The following is a 16,841-nucleotide window of genomic DNA, read 5'->3' on the forward strand; positions in this document are numbered from 1 at the left end:
AACCCTATCTGCAGACGCATGATTTCTCCGTAAACCTGCAGCAGTGGCAGCAGAGACACCTTCAATGTTCTCCTGTGCTGCTGTAGTTTACCTCAGAGGGATTAAACATCAGTAGCCCAAAAGCCATTGTACACAGCATTCAAAACTCAGCTTCCATCAGTTTGCTTTCAATCACTATTGCTGTGAAGAAAGCGAGCGAGCGAGAGAGAGAGAGGTATTTTCATTCATCGACCAAAGAACCACAATGTGCTGAAAGGAAATAGTTACTGGCTGCCGAGGTGAAACTTGACCAAACACGGGCAGATTATAAAACGTGGTGCCCTGCATTACGCTATGAAGAGGAAGAGACAAAAAGGAGGGGTTTCAATGCTGTAATCTAATCTGGGCTCACATGACAGTTAAAAACTGCTCAAGCTTTGATTCTTTGGTCATCATACCCGTTGACCACCTCAATCAGACCTACTCAGGTCCCCTCCCTCACCTCTTTTTCCGGTACATCGATGACTGTATTGGTGCCGTTTCCTGCTCTCGCCCTGAACTAGATAAGTTCATTCACTTTACTTCCAATTTCCACCCTTCCCTCACCTTCACATGGTCCATCTCCGACTCTTCCCTTCCCTTCCTTGACTTCTCCGTCTCCATTTCTGGCGATCGGCTTTCAACAAACATCCACTACAAGCCCACCGACTCCCACAGCTACCTGGACTACACTTCCTCCCACCCCGCTTCCTGTAAGGACTCTATTCCATTCTCCCAGTTTCTCTGTCTCCGCCGCGTCTGTTCTGACGATGCCACCTTCCATACTAGTGCTTCCGACGTCTTCCTTTTTCCTCAACAGAGGATTCCCCTCTACCGTGGTTGACACGGCCCTTGACCGTGTCCGTTCTATTTCCCGCACTTCTGCCCTCACCCCTGCCCCTCCCTCCCGGAACCACGATAAAGTTCCCCTTGTCCTCAACCTTTCACCCCACCAGCCTCCACATTCAACGGATCATCCTCCGCCATTTCCGCCACCTCCAATGTGATCCCACCACCAAACACATCTTCCCCTCACCTCCCCTTTCAGCATTCCGAAGGGACCGCTCCCTCCGCGACACCCTGGTCCACTCCTCAATCACCCCCAACAGCCCTTCTCCTTCACCTGGCACCTTACCGTGCAAGCACAGGAGATGCAACACATGCCCTTTTACCTCCTCCCTTCCCACTGTCCAGGGCCCCAAACACCCCTTCCAGGTGAAACAGCGATTTACTTGTACTTCTTGCAATTTAATATACTGTATTCGCTGCTCACGATGCGGTCTCCTCTACATTGGGGAGACCGAACGCAGATTGGGTGATCGCTTTGCGGAACACCTCCATTCAGTCCGTAAGGGTGACCCTGAGCTTCCGGTCGCCTGTCACTTTAATTCACCGCTTCACTCCCACTCTGATCTCTCTGTCCTCGGGCTATTGCATTGCTGCAATGAAGCTCAACGTAAGCTCGAGGAACAGCACCTCATCTTTTGATTGGGCACTTTGCAGCCTGCCGGACTCAACATTGAGTTTAACAATTTCAGATAATTATCCCTGCCCCCATTTTTCATGCAGTATGATTTTTGCCATTCCCATTTGCAACATTTTATCTTTCCTGCCTCTTACAAAAGCACAGGGTGTTCTTTCTATTCCTTCCTAACCTCCCCCACCGCCCCCCCCATCTCTGCACCTGCTTAATATCTGTTACATCTCCAGCTTGTTCCAGTTCTGATGAAGGGTCCCAGACCTGAAATGTTTCTCTCTGCACGGATGCTGCCTGGCCTGCTGAGTATTTCCATCATTTTCTGTTGTTATTTCAGATTTCCAGCATCTGCAGTATTTTGCTATTACATACAACCTTGTAATCACTGCCTGCTACTCTTTATTCCAAATAGGAACACAAAGTACTATGGAACAAGACAAGGTCCTTCAGCCCATCTTGCAAATTTCCTCCACAGAAAGTACAATTTGCCCCAAATTATAGGTTCTGCCTAAACTCAAGCAGTCTCCCAAGGGAATGACAGAACAATCACCCCAATCTAAGAAGGTAGTTGAGCAGAACTTCAGCCCCACACTATCCAACTTTGGCCAGCTCCATCCCATGGTCTCAGCTGCATAGGAACTATCATGTTCCAAGGAATATTTGATCATCCAAGTCTGTCTCTTACCAGTGTAGCCTTCAATTCCATTGCTACAGATATTCACGCAAGAATTTACTAAAAGGATTTTTTTGACATATCTTTGCAAATTCATCACATCCACTTTTCTATTTGGACAAAGATTCTTCTAATCTCACTTGAGGACTGTTAATGTTGCACTTGTCTCCTCTAGTTCCATGGTCACAATCCAAGTTAAATAAGCTGTATGCACCCATGCTATTCAAGCCTCTAATCATTTCAAAGACCTGGATCATGTCCCATTTCAACCTTATTTTCTCCAGTGAAAACAATGATAGTTGGAATGGATTGCAATAGAAGCAGAAAGACAGCTTGTGCGGTTAAGTAGGAATCGATACTGTGCAACTTGGACATTTCCCTGTGGCCTGCAGGTGTATATAAACCATGTACTGACAAGAGGGTTCAGTAGAAATTAATTAGGTCAGAAGTTTGTGTTCATCCATTCTGTATACATGCAGAATAGGGTTGAAAATGGAAATACCTCTGCACAAATGTGTATGTTAATTTTGAAAATTAATTTTGTTCCAAGGATTTTTTTTTCCAACAAGGTATGCTTCAGAATATTTTTGGAACTCAGTACACGAGCACAAGATAGTCTAATGTCAACCGTGGCGCAATGGGTAGCTCACTCACTCACCTGTGAGTCAGAAGGTTGTGGGTTCGAGTCCCACTCCAGAGACTTGAGCACAAAAGTCTAGTCTGACACTCCAGCGCAGTGCTGAGGGAGTGTTGCACTATTGGAGGTGCAGTCTTTCAGATGAAACGTTAAACCGAGGCCCCGTATGCTCTCTCAGGTGGACGTAAAAGATCCCATGGCACTATTTCGAAGAAGAGCAGGGGAGTTCTCCCTGGCATCCTGGCCAAAATGTATTCCTCAACCAACATCACTAAAATAGCATGCCTGGTTATTATCATATTGCTGTTTGTGGGAGCTTGCTGTGTGCAACTTGGCAACTGTGTTTCCTACATTACAACAGTGACTACACTTCAAAAAGTACTTCCTTGGCTGTAATTCCTTAGGTTGTAAGGCGCTATATAAATGCAAGTCTATTTTTTCTTCTACAAAAATGTAATGAGAGCAGAATGTAGCACTGTGTCTACTTAATATAGTGCATGCTGAAGTAAAAAATCCGAATCTTGGAATCTTTACGTATATGCCACTGTGAATCTGGAACAGTTGTTGCAGCAATCAGGAACATACAGCCCCTCAGCCATTTCATTATTAGTTACTATTTCATTCTAATTAGGCACAGATAAGATTTTCAGTCAAACTAGGATAATTGTCCTCGATGACAGTGAACATTTTCTGTACGGCTATGCTATCATAACATTCCTTTTCCACCCCGTATAATAGCATTTCCTTCCCCTTCATATCAGAGCATTCCTTGTCCCCATATTAAAGCATTCTCTGTCCTCCTGTATCATAGCCTTTTCTACTTCCCTTTTGTAGCACCCCCTTTCTTCCTGTGTCATAGAAATCCCTTCCCTCTCACATCATAGTGTTCCCTTCCCCAGTATCATAGCACTCACTTCCCCTCTTGTAGTCACTGTATTCCCTTCCATCCTGTATCAGAAGTTTTCTTCCCCTCTTCTGTATCATAGCATTCCCTTCCCGCCTGAATCATAGCATGCTCTATTTCCCATATCAAACCATTCCATTTCCCTCTATACAGCAGTCCCTTCTCTCTCGTATCAAACAATTCCCTTTCCCCCTTCATAGCACCCCCTTCCTTCCTGTATCATAGCATTCCCTCCCCTCTTGTATCATGACATCCCCTATTGCAGAGGGAAGCATTGCACTATTTCCACTCGGAACATATACTGTTCCTTTAATCATTTCATTTTTTTCTCTCTTCACTGAAAGTTCAATTTGCCCGGAGAGAGGGATGTTTGACTGCTATAAAGATCTGTTAAAAGCAGATTGAAATATTTATACTTTTAAAAAGAGTCTGTGGAATTAATCAAATTCCCACTTTATGTTTTAGTACATACTTTTAGGGGACCTAAATGATTTAGAGACCACTTCATTTCCAAGTAGAAGTCTAGAGATTATATTGAATATTTCAAAATTCTCACGACCATATCCCCTTAACATTACCCAGCCTTGTCAAACAACGCTTTGAAGTTTTCTTGAAAAATTCAAGATTGCAGCATTAAAGCACTTGTACAGTTAATGTAAGATTGCTCATCACTTTCATGATTCATCTTTGCTGATAAAACTAAATGAATCCTTTATGCACTGAAATTCCGTGGCAGTTTTTGATGAATGAGTTAGTCCTTTCTTCTATGATGAATATTCTGAACTCCTGGCGGTATTAAGGAAATCTGCAAACCAGAGAACCTTTCTCTCAATAAAGTATTTACGATAAAGGATAGAAATGAGCTAGATACATAAACTCATTGTGCTCGTTACTTCGGTTGAACCTACTGGGACTGGCGCTTTGAGCGCCATCAGTTCCTTGGCTTGCAGTTCAATTTCTAAAATGTGAAACAATCAAGGTCCCTGCTGTCCAGTTTCACAGAAATTCAGTCGCTCCAAAACCTAATTGTGGCCACAAGGCTAAAGCCAAAATGTAAATGCTCACCTCTAACTGGTTCACTCCTCCTGGACGGAAAGATTTGCCACTACCAGTTAACTCCCTAATGATCTGATGTCCACATTGTGTAGAAGATGGGGTCCAATTAGTTCCCAATCTATTATAGTTTCACAATTTAGCCAAGTGAAGCAACACGGTGTTTATGGAGAGAGAAAAATTTAGGACATCAGCAAGTTTCAAGTAAGATGAATGGTAAAGATTTTTTCTTTTAAACTGCAAAATTATAGATACAGGAAACTCTCTTTTTACCAGCACCTAAATATCTGGAAATCTCTCTTAACCGGCAAAATTCAGGAGTAGGTTCAGGTAAGTTTTACTATATATTAGTGGCCGTGTAACCGGGGTTCCTGGATCTGTGGCCGTGCAACAGGGGCTCCTGGATCTGTGGCCGTGTAACCAGGGTTCCTGCACCTGTGGCCGTGCAACAGGGACTCCTGGATCTGTGGCCGTGTAACCGGGACTCCTGCACAAGTCCCGTGTAACCGGGGCTCCTGCACCTGTGGCCGTGTAACCGGGGTTCCCGCACCTGTGGCCGTGCAACAGGGGCTCCTGGATCTGTGGCCGTGTAACCGGGACTCCTGCACAAGTGCTGTGTAACCGGGGCTCCTGCACCTGTGGCCGTGTAACCGGGGTTCCTGCACCTGTGGCCGTGCAACAGGGGCTCCTGGATCTGTGGCCGTGTAACCGGGACTCCTGCACAAGTGCCGTGTAACCGGGGCTCCTGCACCTGTGGCCGTGTACGGGGCTCTCGTACCTTGGTAAATATACCTCTCTGTAATCCGGACCTTTTGATCAACCGGCACCACGCCGGTCCTGTCGATGCCGGATAAAAAAAAGAGTTTCCTGTATATAGATCAGACTCCTACAACAGCAGTTAATGCTGTTTTAACTCTTAAAACAAGCTGCATATCTGCGTATAAAAACAGGGCTGAAACTTAAGCAGAAGAATACACAGATGATCAATTTGTCTACAAAAGACAGTAGATCTTGTCAACTGTGGTTCAGTCAAGTGTGGGAAGGCAGCTGGCCAAAGTTGAATAGTTTGGGCCAACGTTGGTTTAATAACTTGAAGTTTTGCTTCGTTACCCTTGGGAGTCATTGACTTTCATCTTCCTGGAGATTTTACCTGGAGGTGGCCGCTTCACTCAGGACAGCGAGTGGGTTGGGTGGCATCACTAACAGGCCAAACCAGATCGAGTCTGTGGATGAAACAGTCCGTGCTGACAGCCTTTACTCAATCCGTATTTTCTTATGAAACTACTTAAGAATTAATACATTTTCAGCTCCAAGCAATGTAACTTAATTTGTGCCGACTGGTGTACAAAATCTAATCTTGCTCTGTCCCATTTTTTCCCTTTTTTTTATTATTCATTTGCGGGATGTGGGTGTCGCTGGCAAGGCCAGCATTTATTGCCCATCCCTAATTGCCCTCGAGAAGGTGGTGGTGAGCCGCCTTCTTGAATACAGCTGATGGCTTGCTAGTCCATTTAAGAACATAAGAAATAGGAACAGGAGTAGGCCATTTGGCCCTTCAAGCCTGCTCCACCATTCAATAAGATCATGGCTGATCTTGGACCTCAACTCCACTTTGCTGAACTATCCCCATATCCCTTGATTCCCTTAATATTCAAAAATCTATTGATCTCTGTCTTGAATATACTCAATGACTCAGCATCCACAGCCCTCTGGGGTAGAGAATTCCAAAGATTCACACCCCTCTGAGTGAAGACATTGTAATAATATCAGCAAATAGTGATGGTATTTGCCTGTTTGATTATTATGCCTTACCAGCATATTTGCCTGTTTGATTATTTATGCCTTACCAGCAGAGGGCATGTGGGAGAGGCAGTTTAGGTTTCGTTTTGGATGGATCTCTAAGATGGTGTCTCCTGTAAAGCAGTTAACTTACTTGAACACACTTTAGATTAAAAGACATTCTCTTTCATCAATGTGTCGTCATTGAACCCACATAGAAAACAATACAGACATTTCTCCTCATCTCAGTCCTAAATGGCCGACCCCTTATTCAGAGGGCAGTTAAGAGTCAACCGCATTGCTGTGGCTCTGGAGTCACATATAGGCCAGACTGGGTAAGGACAGCAGATTTCCTTCATTAGGACATTAGTGAACCAGATGGGTTTTTACAAGAAGCTTCATGGTCACCATTACTGATACTAGCTTTTTTTTTAAATTCCAGATTTATTTAATTAACTGAATTTAAATTCCCTAGCTGCCGTGGTGGGATTTGAACTCGCGTCTCTGAATCATTAGCCCAGGCCTCTGGATTAATAGTCCAGTTCTGACCCATTTTTTTCCTGTAAGTCATCGTCATATAGATAGAATTTCTACAGACAATTTTACTGCCAACTAAGATCGCAAATGTTTTAAACTTACTCAAAGGCACACAAATGAGAACTTTAATTGGACACCATCTCTTTTCCATGTCTAAAAGGCCACTAACTCTTTTTATGACATATTCTACACTATATTTTCAAACTATTAAAAACAGAGTTTGAAATAAAAATTTTCCAAGACCAATCTCCTTCAATAGCGCCTTCAATGTAGTGAATTGTCCCAAGACAACATCTATGTTTGTAAGCCGGTTAGCGATTTATGCAAGATTGCCATTTTTAAAATGTTGTTCTCAAGACATGGGCAACTCTGGCAAGGCCGCATTTATTGCCCATCCTCAATTGCCCTGAGGAGGTGGGATTGGCGGCCTTCTGGAACCGCTGTAGTCCTAGTGGTGATGGTGTTCCCACGATGGTGTTAGGTAGGGAATTCCAGGACATTGACCCAGCGACGATGAAAGAACATTTTGGAATTTTGCCTCCTTACCCTTGGCAGACATTGTCTTTTATCCAGATGCCAATTACCTTTTGGGGAGGGCAGCGGTGGGGGGGGGGGGGCGATTTTGCTATCATTAAGATAAAGGAGATTAGTCTTGGAAAATTTTTATTTCAAACTCTGTTTTTAATAGTTTGAAAATATAGTGTAGAATATGTCATAAAAAGAGTTAGTGGCCTTTTAGACATGGAAAAGAGATGGCGTCCAATTAATAGAAATAACATGACCAAAGTGTAGAAGGCAGGGAAAATATAAACTACTAGCATGAAGATGTCGAAGAAATGAATGCCTTGATTTTAATCCCTCATGTGCACAAGATCAGGGAGAGTGGGGCTTAAAAATGGGGCAGTGTCCTTACCGGCACCTTCACGCTGCACTCCAGCCTGCCGCCATTTTAACTCCCGGGTTTCGAGAGGCGCTCGCTGCAGGCAGGCGAGGGCCTCATAAATATGCAAAAGTTGGGGGTCCTGTGACCCGGATGCAATTTCAACTTGGGATCGCGCGAGTCGTGCCAGAGCCGCCAGTGAACCCTGGAAGCCATACGGCCCCCTCGAGCCTGCTCCGCCATTCAATAAGAACATGGCTGATCTTCGACCTCAACTCCACTTTCCTGCCCTATCCCCGTATACCTCGATTCCTCTGGAGTCCAAAAATCTATCTATCTATCTCAGCTGATAGATCTATACTCTATCTAAACTCAACGACTGAGCATCCACAGCACTTTGGGGCAGAGAATTCCAAAGATTCACAACCCTCTGAGGAAGACATTCCTCCAATAACAAACAAGTAGGAATGAGGCCAGAAAAGGCCCAGCAAAGTTAGTAAAAGTCATTTTTTTCTTGGCTTCCTTGGTTTGGGGGGAGCTCCTTAGGGCCCCACAGGAAACCTCGTGCCTCTACGGCCCAGGCTCTGCCCCCCCCCCCCCGCTCTCTCTGACCGTGACCACACCCCCCCCCCGCCCTCTCTGACCGTGACCACCCCACCCCCCTGGCCCTCTCTGACTGTGACCACCCCCACCCCCTGCCCTCTCTGACCGTGACCACCCCCACCCCCTGCCCTCTCTGACCGTGACCACCCCCACCCCCGCCCTCTCTGACCGTGACCACCCCCACCCCCTGCCCTCTCTGACCGTGACCACCCCCACCCCCTTCCCTCTCTGACCGTGACCAACACCCCCCCCCCCGCGCCCTCTCTGACCGTGACCACACCCCCCCGGCCCTCTCTGACCGTGACCACCCCCCCCCCGGCCCTCTCTGACCGTGACCACCACCCCCCCCGGCCCTCTCTGACCGTGACCACCCCCCCCCCCGGCCCTCTCTGACCGTGACCACCCCCCCCCCGGCCCTCTCTGACCGTGACCACCCCCCCCACCGGCCCTCTCTGACCGTGACCACCACCCCCCCGGCCCTCTCTGATCGCGACCACCCGCCCCCCCCCCCCCCGGCCTCTCTGACCGTGACCACCCGCCCCCCCCCCCAGCCTCTCTGACCGTGACCACCCCCACCCCCCGGCCTCTCTGACCGTGACCCCCCCCCCGCCCTCTCTGATCGTGACCCCCCCCCGCCCTCTCTGACCGTGACCACCCCCCCGCCCTCTCTGACCGTGACCACCCCCCGCCCTCTCTGACCGTGACCACCCCCCCGCCCTCTCTGACCGTGACCACCCCCTGCCCTCTCTGACCGTGACCACCCCCACCCCCTGCCCTCTCTGACCGTGACCAACACCCCCCCCCCTCTCTGACCGTGACCCCCCCCCCCGCCCTCTCTGACCGTGACCACCCCCCCGCCCTCTCTGACCGTGACCACCCCCCCGCCCTCTCTGACCGTGACCACCCCCCCGCCCTCTCTGACCGTGACCACCCCCCCCGCCCTCTCTGACCGTGACCACCCCCCCGTCCTCTCTGACCGTGACCACCCCCCGCCCTCTCTGACCGTGACCACCCCCCCGCCCTCTCTGACCGTGACCACCCCCCCCGCCCTCTCTGACCGTGACCACCCCCCCCGCCCTCTCTGACCGTGACCACCCCCCCCGCCCTCTCTGACCGTGACCACCCCCCCCGCCCTCTCTGACCGTGACCACCCCCCCGCCCTCTCTGACCGTGACCACCCCCCCGGCCCTCTCTGACCGTGACCACCCCCCCCCCGCCCTCTCTGACCGTGACCACCCCCCCGCCCTCTCTGACCGTGACCACCCCCCCGCCCTCTCTGACCGTGACCACCCCCCCGCCCTCTCTGACCGTGACCACCCCCCCGCCCTCTCTGACCGTGACCACCCCCCCGCCCTCTCTGACCGTGACCACCCCCCCCGCCCTCTCTGACCGTGACCACCCCCCCGCCCTCTCTGACCGTGACTACCCCCCCCGCCCTCTCTGACCGTGACCACCCCCCCGCCCTCTCTGACCGTGACCACCCCCCCCCGCCCTCTCTGACCGTGACCACCCCCCCCGCCCTCTCTGACCGTGACCACCCCCCCCGCCCTCTCTGACCGTGACCACCCCCCCCGCCCTCTCTGACCGTGACCACCCCCCCGCCCTCTCTGACCGTGACCACCACCCCCCCCGCCCTCTCTGACCGTGACCACCACCCCCCCCGCCCTCTCTGACCGTGACCACCACCCCCCCCGCCCTCTCTGACCGTGACCACCACCCCCCCCGCCCTCTCTGACCGTGACCACCCCCCCCGCCCTCTCTGACCGTGACCACCCCCCCCCGCACTCTCTGACCGTGACCACCCCCCCCTCTCCCTCTCCTCTCTCTGACCGTGACCACCACCACCCCACCCTTATGTTGGTGACCGCTCCTTTGGGTCCCCGGTAGGCGGGCTTCTACCGCCCGAAATCCAGCTCCCACCTGCCGGTCAGGCAGCGATTCCCTCCGGGTTTGGGCGGGAGACTCACGGCCAACATTTAACACCACGTGAGGCCTGGGAGTTCAAATCTCACGTGGTGCCATGGCTTCGGCCCCCACACATCACACTCACGCCCGCGTTAAAATCAAGCCTATAATATCCAACTAAATAAACAGAGTTGTTGCTGTGATATAGAAAAGATTGGGGTCCGCTCATAACAAAGAACATTACAGGCAAGGTATAATAAAAGACCAGCATCATTTAACATAGATGGCATTATTCCGAAGGCATAATACAATAATCAAGTCAGTCCAGGTTATAGTTGGATTTCACTAAAATGAAAAAAAAGGCAATGCCTGTCAATTTCATGCTTCCTTAACACAATATACGATTTGTGGAATAATGATGCTGGTCTCCGCTTTTCACTGCATCTTCCTGCCCATGACAGAACCAGCATCAAAGGCGAAGAGTGGAGGCCAGCATTGCAGATTATGTAGTCCTCATGACTGGACCATTCTACATAGCAATACATTAAGAAGCCTTTGTGTGGCTCACTGAAAGTTGTATTACACCTAGTCAGGTAAACCTGGTCACATTTCCGAACATCCCTCGTTCATTAAGCAGTCGGATTACTTGCTGAATATTTTCAAATATTCAAATGATCTTCTGTGCTAACAATACCATGAAGCCTTAAGTATTTCTACACCTGAAAATAATTTCGGTATTTATAAAAAAAGGGAACTTGCTTTGCTTGTGGAAGAACACCGCGCTTTTTTTCTTCTTTCTTTCTTCTGAAAATGTGCCATCGATCGACTGGTAAATGCTATTTTTAATGCTTGAATAATGGGACTAATTTAATGAGGCTGAACTGCTGGCAAGAAGCCTCGACCACTGACATCCCCCGTGAGTAATTCAGGTGCACACTGCCCATGATTTTCTGAACACTGGGGCAGCAGTGTCCAAATTTCCAAAATGTGTTGCTGGCGGATGAGGTTTTTCCTCCTGCTTTTTGCTGAAAATCGTCGTCAATGAAATACCCCCCAAAAAACCTGCAGAAACGGGCAGCTTTTAAACTGGCCAATGATGAGAATGCAATTTCAACGAAAAAGAGTCGCGAGACGCACCTGAAGCAGTGGCGCTGTCGGGCTCCTCAAGCAGCTAATGAGGCAAAGCTACATGTTGAGGACTTTGATAATCCAGCTGTGAAGTGTTCAATTATTGACAAAATGTCAGGCGAGTGAAGGCAGCTTTACTGATGGGGCTCCTTGCAAGCGCTGGGAATCACAGTAATGGATCGATGCAAGCACACTGCTGGTAGGAAAGGACAGCCCCCCTTGCACGCAAGACAGGTGCAAAATGCAGCAATACGTGACTGACAGCATCAACCTTGACCTCAGGGCTCGAGGTGTCCAGGAGAAGGTATATGGCTTAAAGAACATGCGTGAATATTGCCGTTAAGTAGCACCACGGGTCATAGATGAGGGAAATTGGTGCAATTGTAAAGGGTGTATGCAAAAACACAAGAGAAATGTTAGCAAGTAAGGTACTAGAAGGGATAATAGCAAGGGCAAGCAAATTACATTATACATGGCAAGAAGGAATTTCTATGGGCCAAACCACTTGTTAACTCAGTCTTCACTGCTGCTATAGTTAAAGGCTAAACTATCACACAACCGATGGTGCATCCACAGACCTTAAATTCACTCTAGCTGAAGAAGCTATGGTTGAATTTTGGGAAGGGCTGGTTTAGAGGGTGTTGTAACTGTGTAAATTGGAGAATGGGTAGTATTAGCCATACGTTTATCATATATTCTATGATTTGCATGGATAAATGTGCTGATATGCTCACAATGCACTACCTACTCTTGTCACAGAGAAAGGCAAACCCAGCAGACTACCAGCCACACCTGAAGAGTGCCACACATCTTTGCACCAACCATTACATCCTTGCTTGAAGCTGGCACCAGCACAGATACAAATTCTGCAGGAGAGGTAGGCAGTGGCTATGATAAATAAGCAGAAGGTGAGGTTGATGGAGGCCTGCAATTGTGGTGGTTGATGAGGATCTAGGTAGTACAAGGTAAAGCCCAGCCCTTTATTGTATGGGAACAAAGACTGGTATAGAAGCAGGAGCATATATATTTTTTTTAAATATTTGTTCACGGGATGTGGGCGTTGCTGGCAAGGCCAGCATTTATTGCCCATCCCTAATTGCCCTCGAGAAGGTGGTGGTGAGCCACCGCCTTGAACCGCTGCAGTCCATGTGGTGAAGGTACTCCCACAGTGCTGTTAGGGAGGGAGCTCCAGGATTTTGACCCACCGACGATGAAGGAACAGCAATATACTCCCAAGTCAGGATGGTGTGTGTGACTTGGAGGGGAACTTGGAGGTGGCGGTGTTCCCATGCGCCGGCTGCCCTTGTCCTTCTAGGTGGAAGAGGTCGCGGGTTTGGGAGGTGCTGCCGAAGAAGCCTTGGCGAGTTGCTGCAGTGCATCTTCTACAGAGGAGCTATTTGCCTCCTTAGCAAAACAATGGAAGGTGGCATGTGTAGTGTGGGGGAGTCCAGTATGTGCAGATTTGCAGTGCTCTCTCCCATATGGGTGATGTCATGGAATGCTAGTAGTCATGACATCACCAGTGAAAACCCCACTTACAAAGCTTATAGGTACAGTAGAAGCATCTCTCGATGCAGATTCACCAGGATGCTGCCTAGTATGAAGAAGTACAAACACAAAGCAAGAGTTGAAGAGTTGGGTCTTTTCTCATTAAAACATCACAGATTGTGGGTGATAAAATAGAAGTTTTTAAACTCATGAAAGAATAGGACAGGGTAAGTAGGTGCAGAATGTTTCCAGTAGTTGAGGGGGTCAAGAATGAAGGGCCAAAGACACAAGATTTAGTGCAAGAGGTTTAGAACAGAGGGCAGGAGAAATGTCTTCACACGCAGTTGTGAGGCTGTGGAATTCAATTCCAGGGGTTAGTGGTTCAGGCAGAAACTACGACAACATTCAAGACTATTTCAGACAGATGGAAGAAAGAAAAGGAGGTTGAAGGGATATGGGAACAGGGTGAGTGACATGAATCAGTCATTCATGAAAGAAAGACTTATGAAATAATACTGAGCGGCCTACGGGTGGCGCTGTCCAGGGAGAGTATAAATACTCGGGCACGGGCCCAGCTTGCGCAGGACATTCTTAACAGGAACTAGTGAAGGACACAACTAGACCTTCATGTTGTAAAATAGTTGATTAAAGCTTTGTTTAACACTTAGACCAAGTGCCTAGTAGTTTTCTTACTTCAGTGGGTAAATGTCATTAGAACGATTTGCTCACGTGGAGGGCAAACTCCGCCTCTTGCACACTTGGTGCTCCCAGACCATCCTGCTCTGGTGTATTATACCAGCACTGCACCAACGCTCTTAGGCAGTCAATTCGCTTGAACTATTCACTGCTCTCATTGCTGTGGTTCAAACCCTTGCCCTTTGTTAAGCCCACCAATATTAAGTCTGACTGCTCACCTGCAGTAAAATATTAATTTTTCCAATGCGACTCTGCAACTCACTTTGACAGCACCTCCCTCCCCTGTGACCTTCACCATGGAGGGAAAACGCAGCAATGCTGTGCAAACACCATTATCTTCCAGCTCCCCTCCAGGTCGCACACCATCCCTAGATATATATCGCTGTTCCCTCATCGTCACTGGGCCAATATCCTGGAATTCCCGACCTAACACCGTTATGGGAGCGCCAACACCACAAGGACTGCTGCAGTTCAAGGAGAAGGCCCACCACCACCTTCTCAGGACATCTAAAGATGGGCCATAAATGCGGCCTTGCCAGGGTCACCCACATCCGGAGAACAATTTTATTAAAAAGTTGTACAACACTCCAAAAGTTGTTCAGGTCACATTATCATTGTTGTAATGTAGGAAACGCGGTAGCCAAGTTGCGCACAGCAAGGTGCCACAAACGGCAATGAAATAAATGTCCAGATCATCTGTTTTTGATGTTGGTTGAGGGATAAATATTGGCCAGGACACTGGGAGGACTCCCCTGCTCTGCTTCCGAGTAGTGCAATGGAATGTCTGTCATCCACGAGAGGGCCGACTGAGCCTCGGTTTAATGTCTCATCTGAAAGACGGCATCTCCGACAGTGCAGCACTCCCTCAGTACTAGCACTGGAGTGTCAGCATAGATCATGTGCCCAAGTCTCTGGAGCGGGACTTCAACCCATTGCCCTTCTGACTCACCCACTGAGCCAAGGCTGACGCTGCAGAGGTGAAGTAGGTCAACTTTGGGGGGTGCAAGGTGGAGTCACCGGCTGTTCCCAGTTTTGCCGATTAGAAGCATGTTCAGTTATGAGGGCGAAATCCTTATTACTTAAAATAAGTGTTGCAGTGTTAATATTTTGAACTACTTTGTGTTCTCAGTGGAGCCGGACTCAAGCTGGGTGCTTTTATGTCAATTGAGAAGCAGGCTTAAAAGAAAAGATTTAACGTTTTTAATCGAACCCACACTTTGCACTGGGCCATATGATCCTTCTTTTCCTTTAAACCTGAGTAACATCAAAAAGAAAGGTAGGCTTGGATTTTTATAACACCTTTCATGACCTTAGGACATCATAACAGCCAATGAAATACTTTTTGAAGTGTACTGTTGTAATGTAAGGAATGCAGCAGCCAATTTGCACACAGCAAGGTCCCACAAACAGCAATGAGATAATGACCAGATCAGCTGGGGTGTTTTTTTTTAACGTGATGTTGGTTGAGGGATGAATATTAACCAGAACACCGGGGAGAACTCCCCCTGCTCTTCTTCAAAATAGTGCCATGGGATCTTTTACGTCCACTTGAGAGGGCAGACGGGGCCTCGGTTTAACACCTCATCCGAAAGATGGCACCTCTGACAGTGCAGCACTCCCTCAGCACTGCACTGGAGTGTCAGCCTAGCTTTATGTGCTGGGGTCCCCTGGAGTGGGGACTTGAACCCACAACCTTCTGACTCCGAGGCGAGGGTGCTACCCACTGAGCCACAGCTGACATTGTTTGAAGGTGAAGGAGGTTATGAGGACACCTGATAGACGTCTTCAAAAATATATGGGGATTTGAGAAGGTCGCTGAAGCAGGATTATTTCCACTGGTCGGTGAATTGGTAAATAGAAGGCATAAATTTAAAATCACCAAAAGAACAAAGGAAGATATCAGGAGAATTATTTTTTTTCCAAACACAGCGGGTTGTCGGTATATGGGAGGCCCTACTCGAAACAGTGGTGGAAGCAGAATCCATAGTAGCTTTTAAAAGGGTAACGGATAAATATTTGGGAAAAAAAGGGGGTACAGTAACGGGACTAAATACTCTTTCAGAGAGCTGGCACAGACACGATAAGGCGAATGACCTCCTTCCGTGCCATAAGATTCTATTAGCAGCACCATCAGGATCCAGCTAAAAACTGGGTTCAACTTCAATATTCTTTCTTGCATATTTCTCTTTTGTTGTCAATATCTGTGTTGCCAATTAGGAGAACCGACTAGGAGGATGTGTCGAGCCCAGCAATGCAAGGGAGCTGAAATATCAGCAAGGCCTCGGCCAGGGTGTTTCAGTGACTGTGTAATTCAAACTGTGCGTATTGATTGTACCTCCTTATACTGTTGGGTCAATTCTCAATCATGCCATCAGCATTGTTGAGTGGGGGGGGGGGGAAATGTTCATCCGCCAACAGCAAAAAAGATTAAACTTTAAACATCATAATTTTTAATGGTCAATTTTTCACTGGGCTTAATCATTATGAGAATCCATCTTCAAGGAAGGCAATTTACTCATGGCAAAGGCTTTCATTTTACATCCCTGACTAATGACACATCAATTTAAAAATAATGTTCAGATTGCTTCAGCCAGAATAAATGAAGGTTTATACCAATACAGAACAAAAAAATAATACAAAATAAGACTCCCTGTAGATTTAAAGAGAAGGTGGATTTGTAGTAGGCTCTTGCACTGTAATCCTACTGCTTTTCGATTTATTAGAAGCACAATGCTCGCTCTGCTATCCAGCCAGGACCTAAATCTGGTGGGCAGGCGAGGAAAGAGCAGATGTACGTTCCCCTCTGCTGCCATTTGATCCCATTTCTTGGGGTAGCTCTTGGTAGAGTGGCAGATGAGATTGTTTATGTCGCACTATTGAACCCGGAGGCCACTTGAGCAGCAGAATGCCAGGTATTGTTTGGGTATTGCAATCATCTGATGACCCCTGAATGAGTAGCGAGATCGCATTTAATTTTTTTTTTGGAGAGGCATGAAGCAGGATTATTTACATCGGCAGTGAACTGTACAAAAATTCAACTTGACATTTACAAAATAGAAACTT

At 48.0% G+C, this 16,841-nt stretch overlaps 1 protein-coding gene across 2 annotated transcripts in view; it reads right to left on the bottom strand.

The window, feature by feature from the left end:
- LOC147110410 (heparan sulfate glucosamine 3-O-sulfotransferase 6-like) overlaps positions 1 to 16,841 on the bottom strand; it is a 240,005-nt gene that overhangs the window by 28,658 nt on the left and 194,506 nt on the right. Inside the window, exon 1 of one of the 2 annotated variants that reach the window (XR_015079916.1) lies at positions 11,604 to 12,014. The exons of the other annotated variant lie outside the window; for it this stretch is intronic. The gene's annotated coding sequence lies outside the window, so the exon portion shown is untranslated. Of the gene's footprint in view, positions 1 to 11,603; positions 12,015 to 16,841 lie in introns of those variants that run through there. 2 annotated transcript variants of the gene reach the window in all.

Source organism: Somniosus microcephalus, chromosome 11 (genome assembly GCF_052327205.1).
Source record: "Somniosus microcephalus isolate GS21.2 chromosome 11, FLI_Smic_1.0, whole genome shotgun sequence".
Classification (NCBI taxonomy): Eukaryota; Metazoa; Chordata; class Chondrichthyes; order Squaliformes; family Somniosidae; genus Somniosus; species Somniosus microcephalus.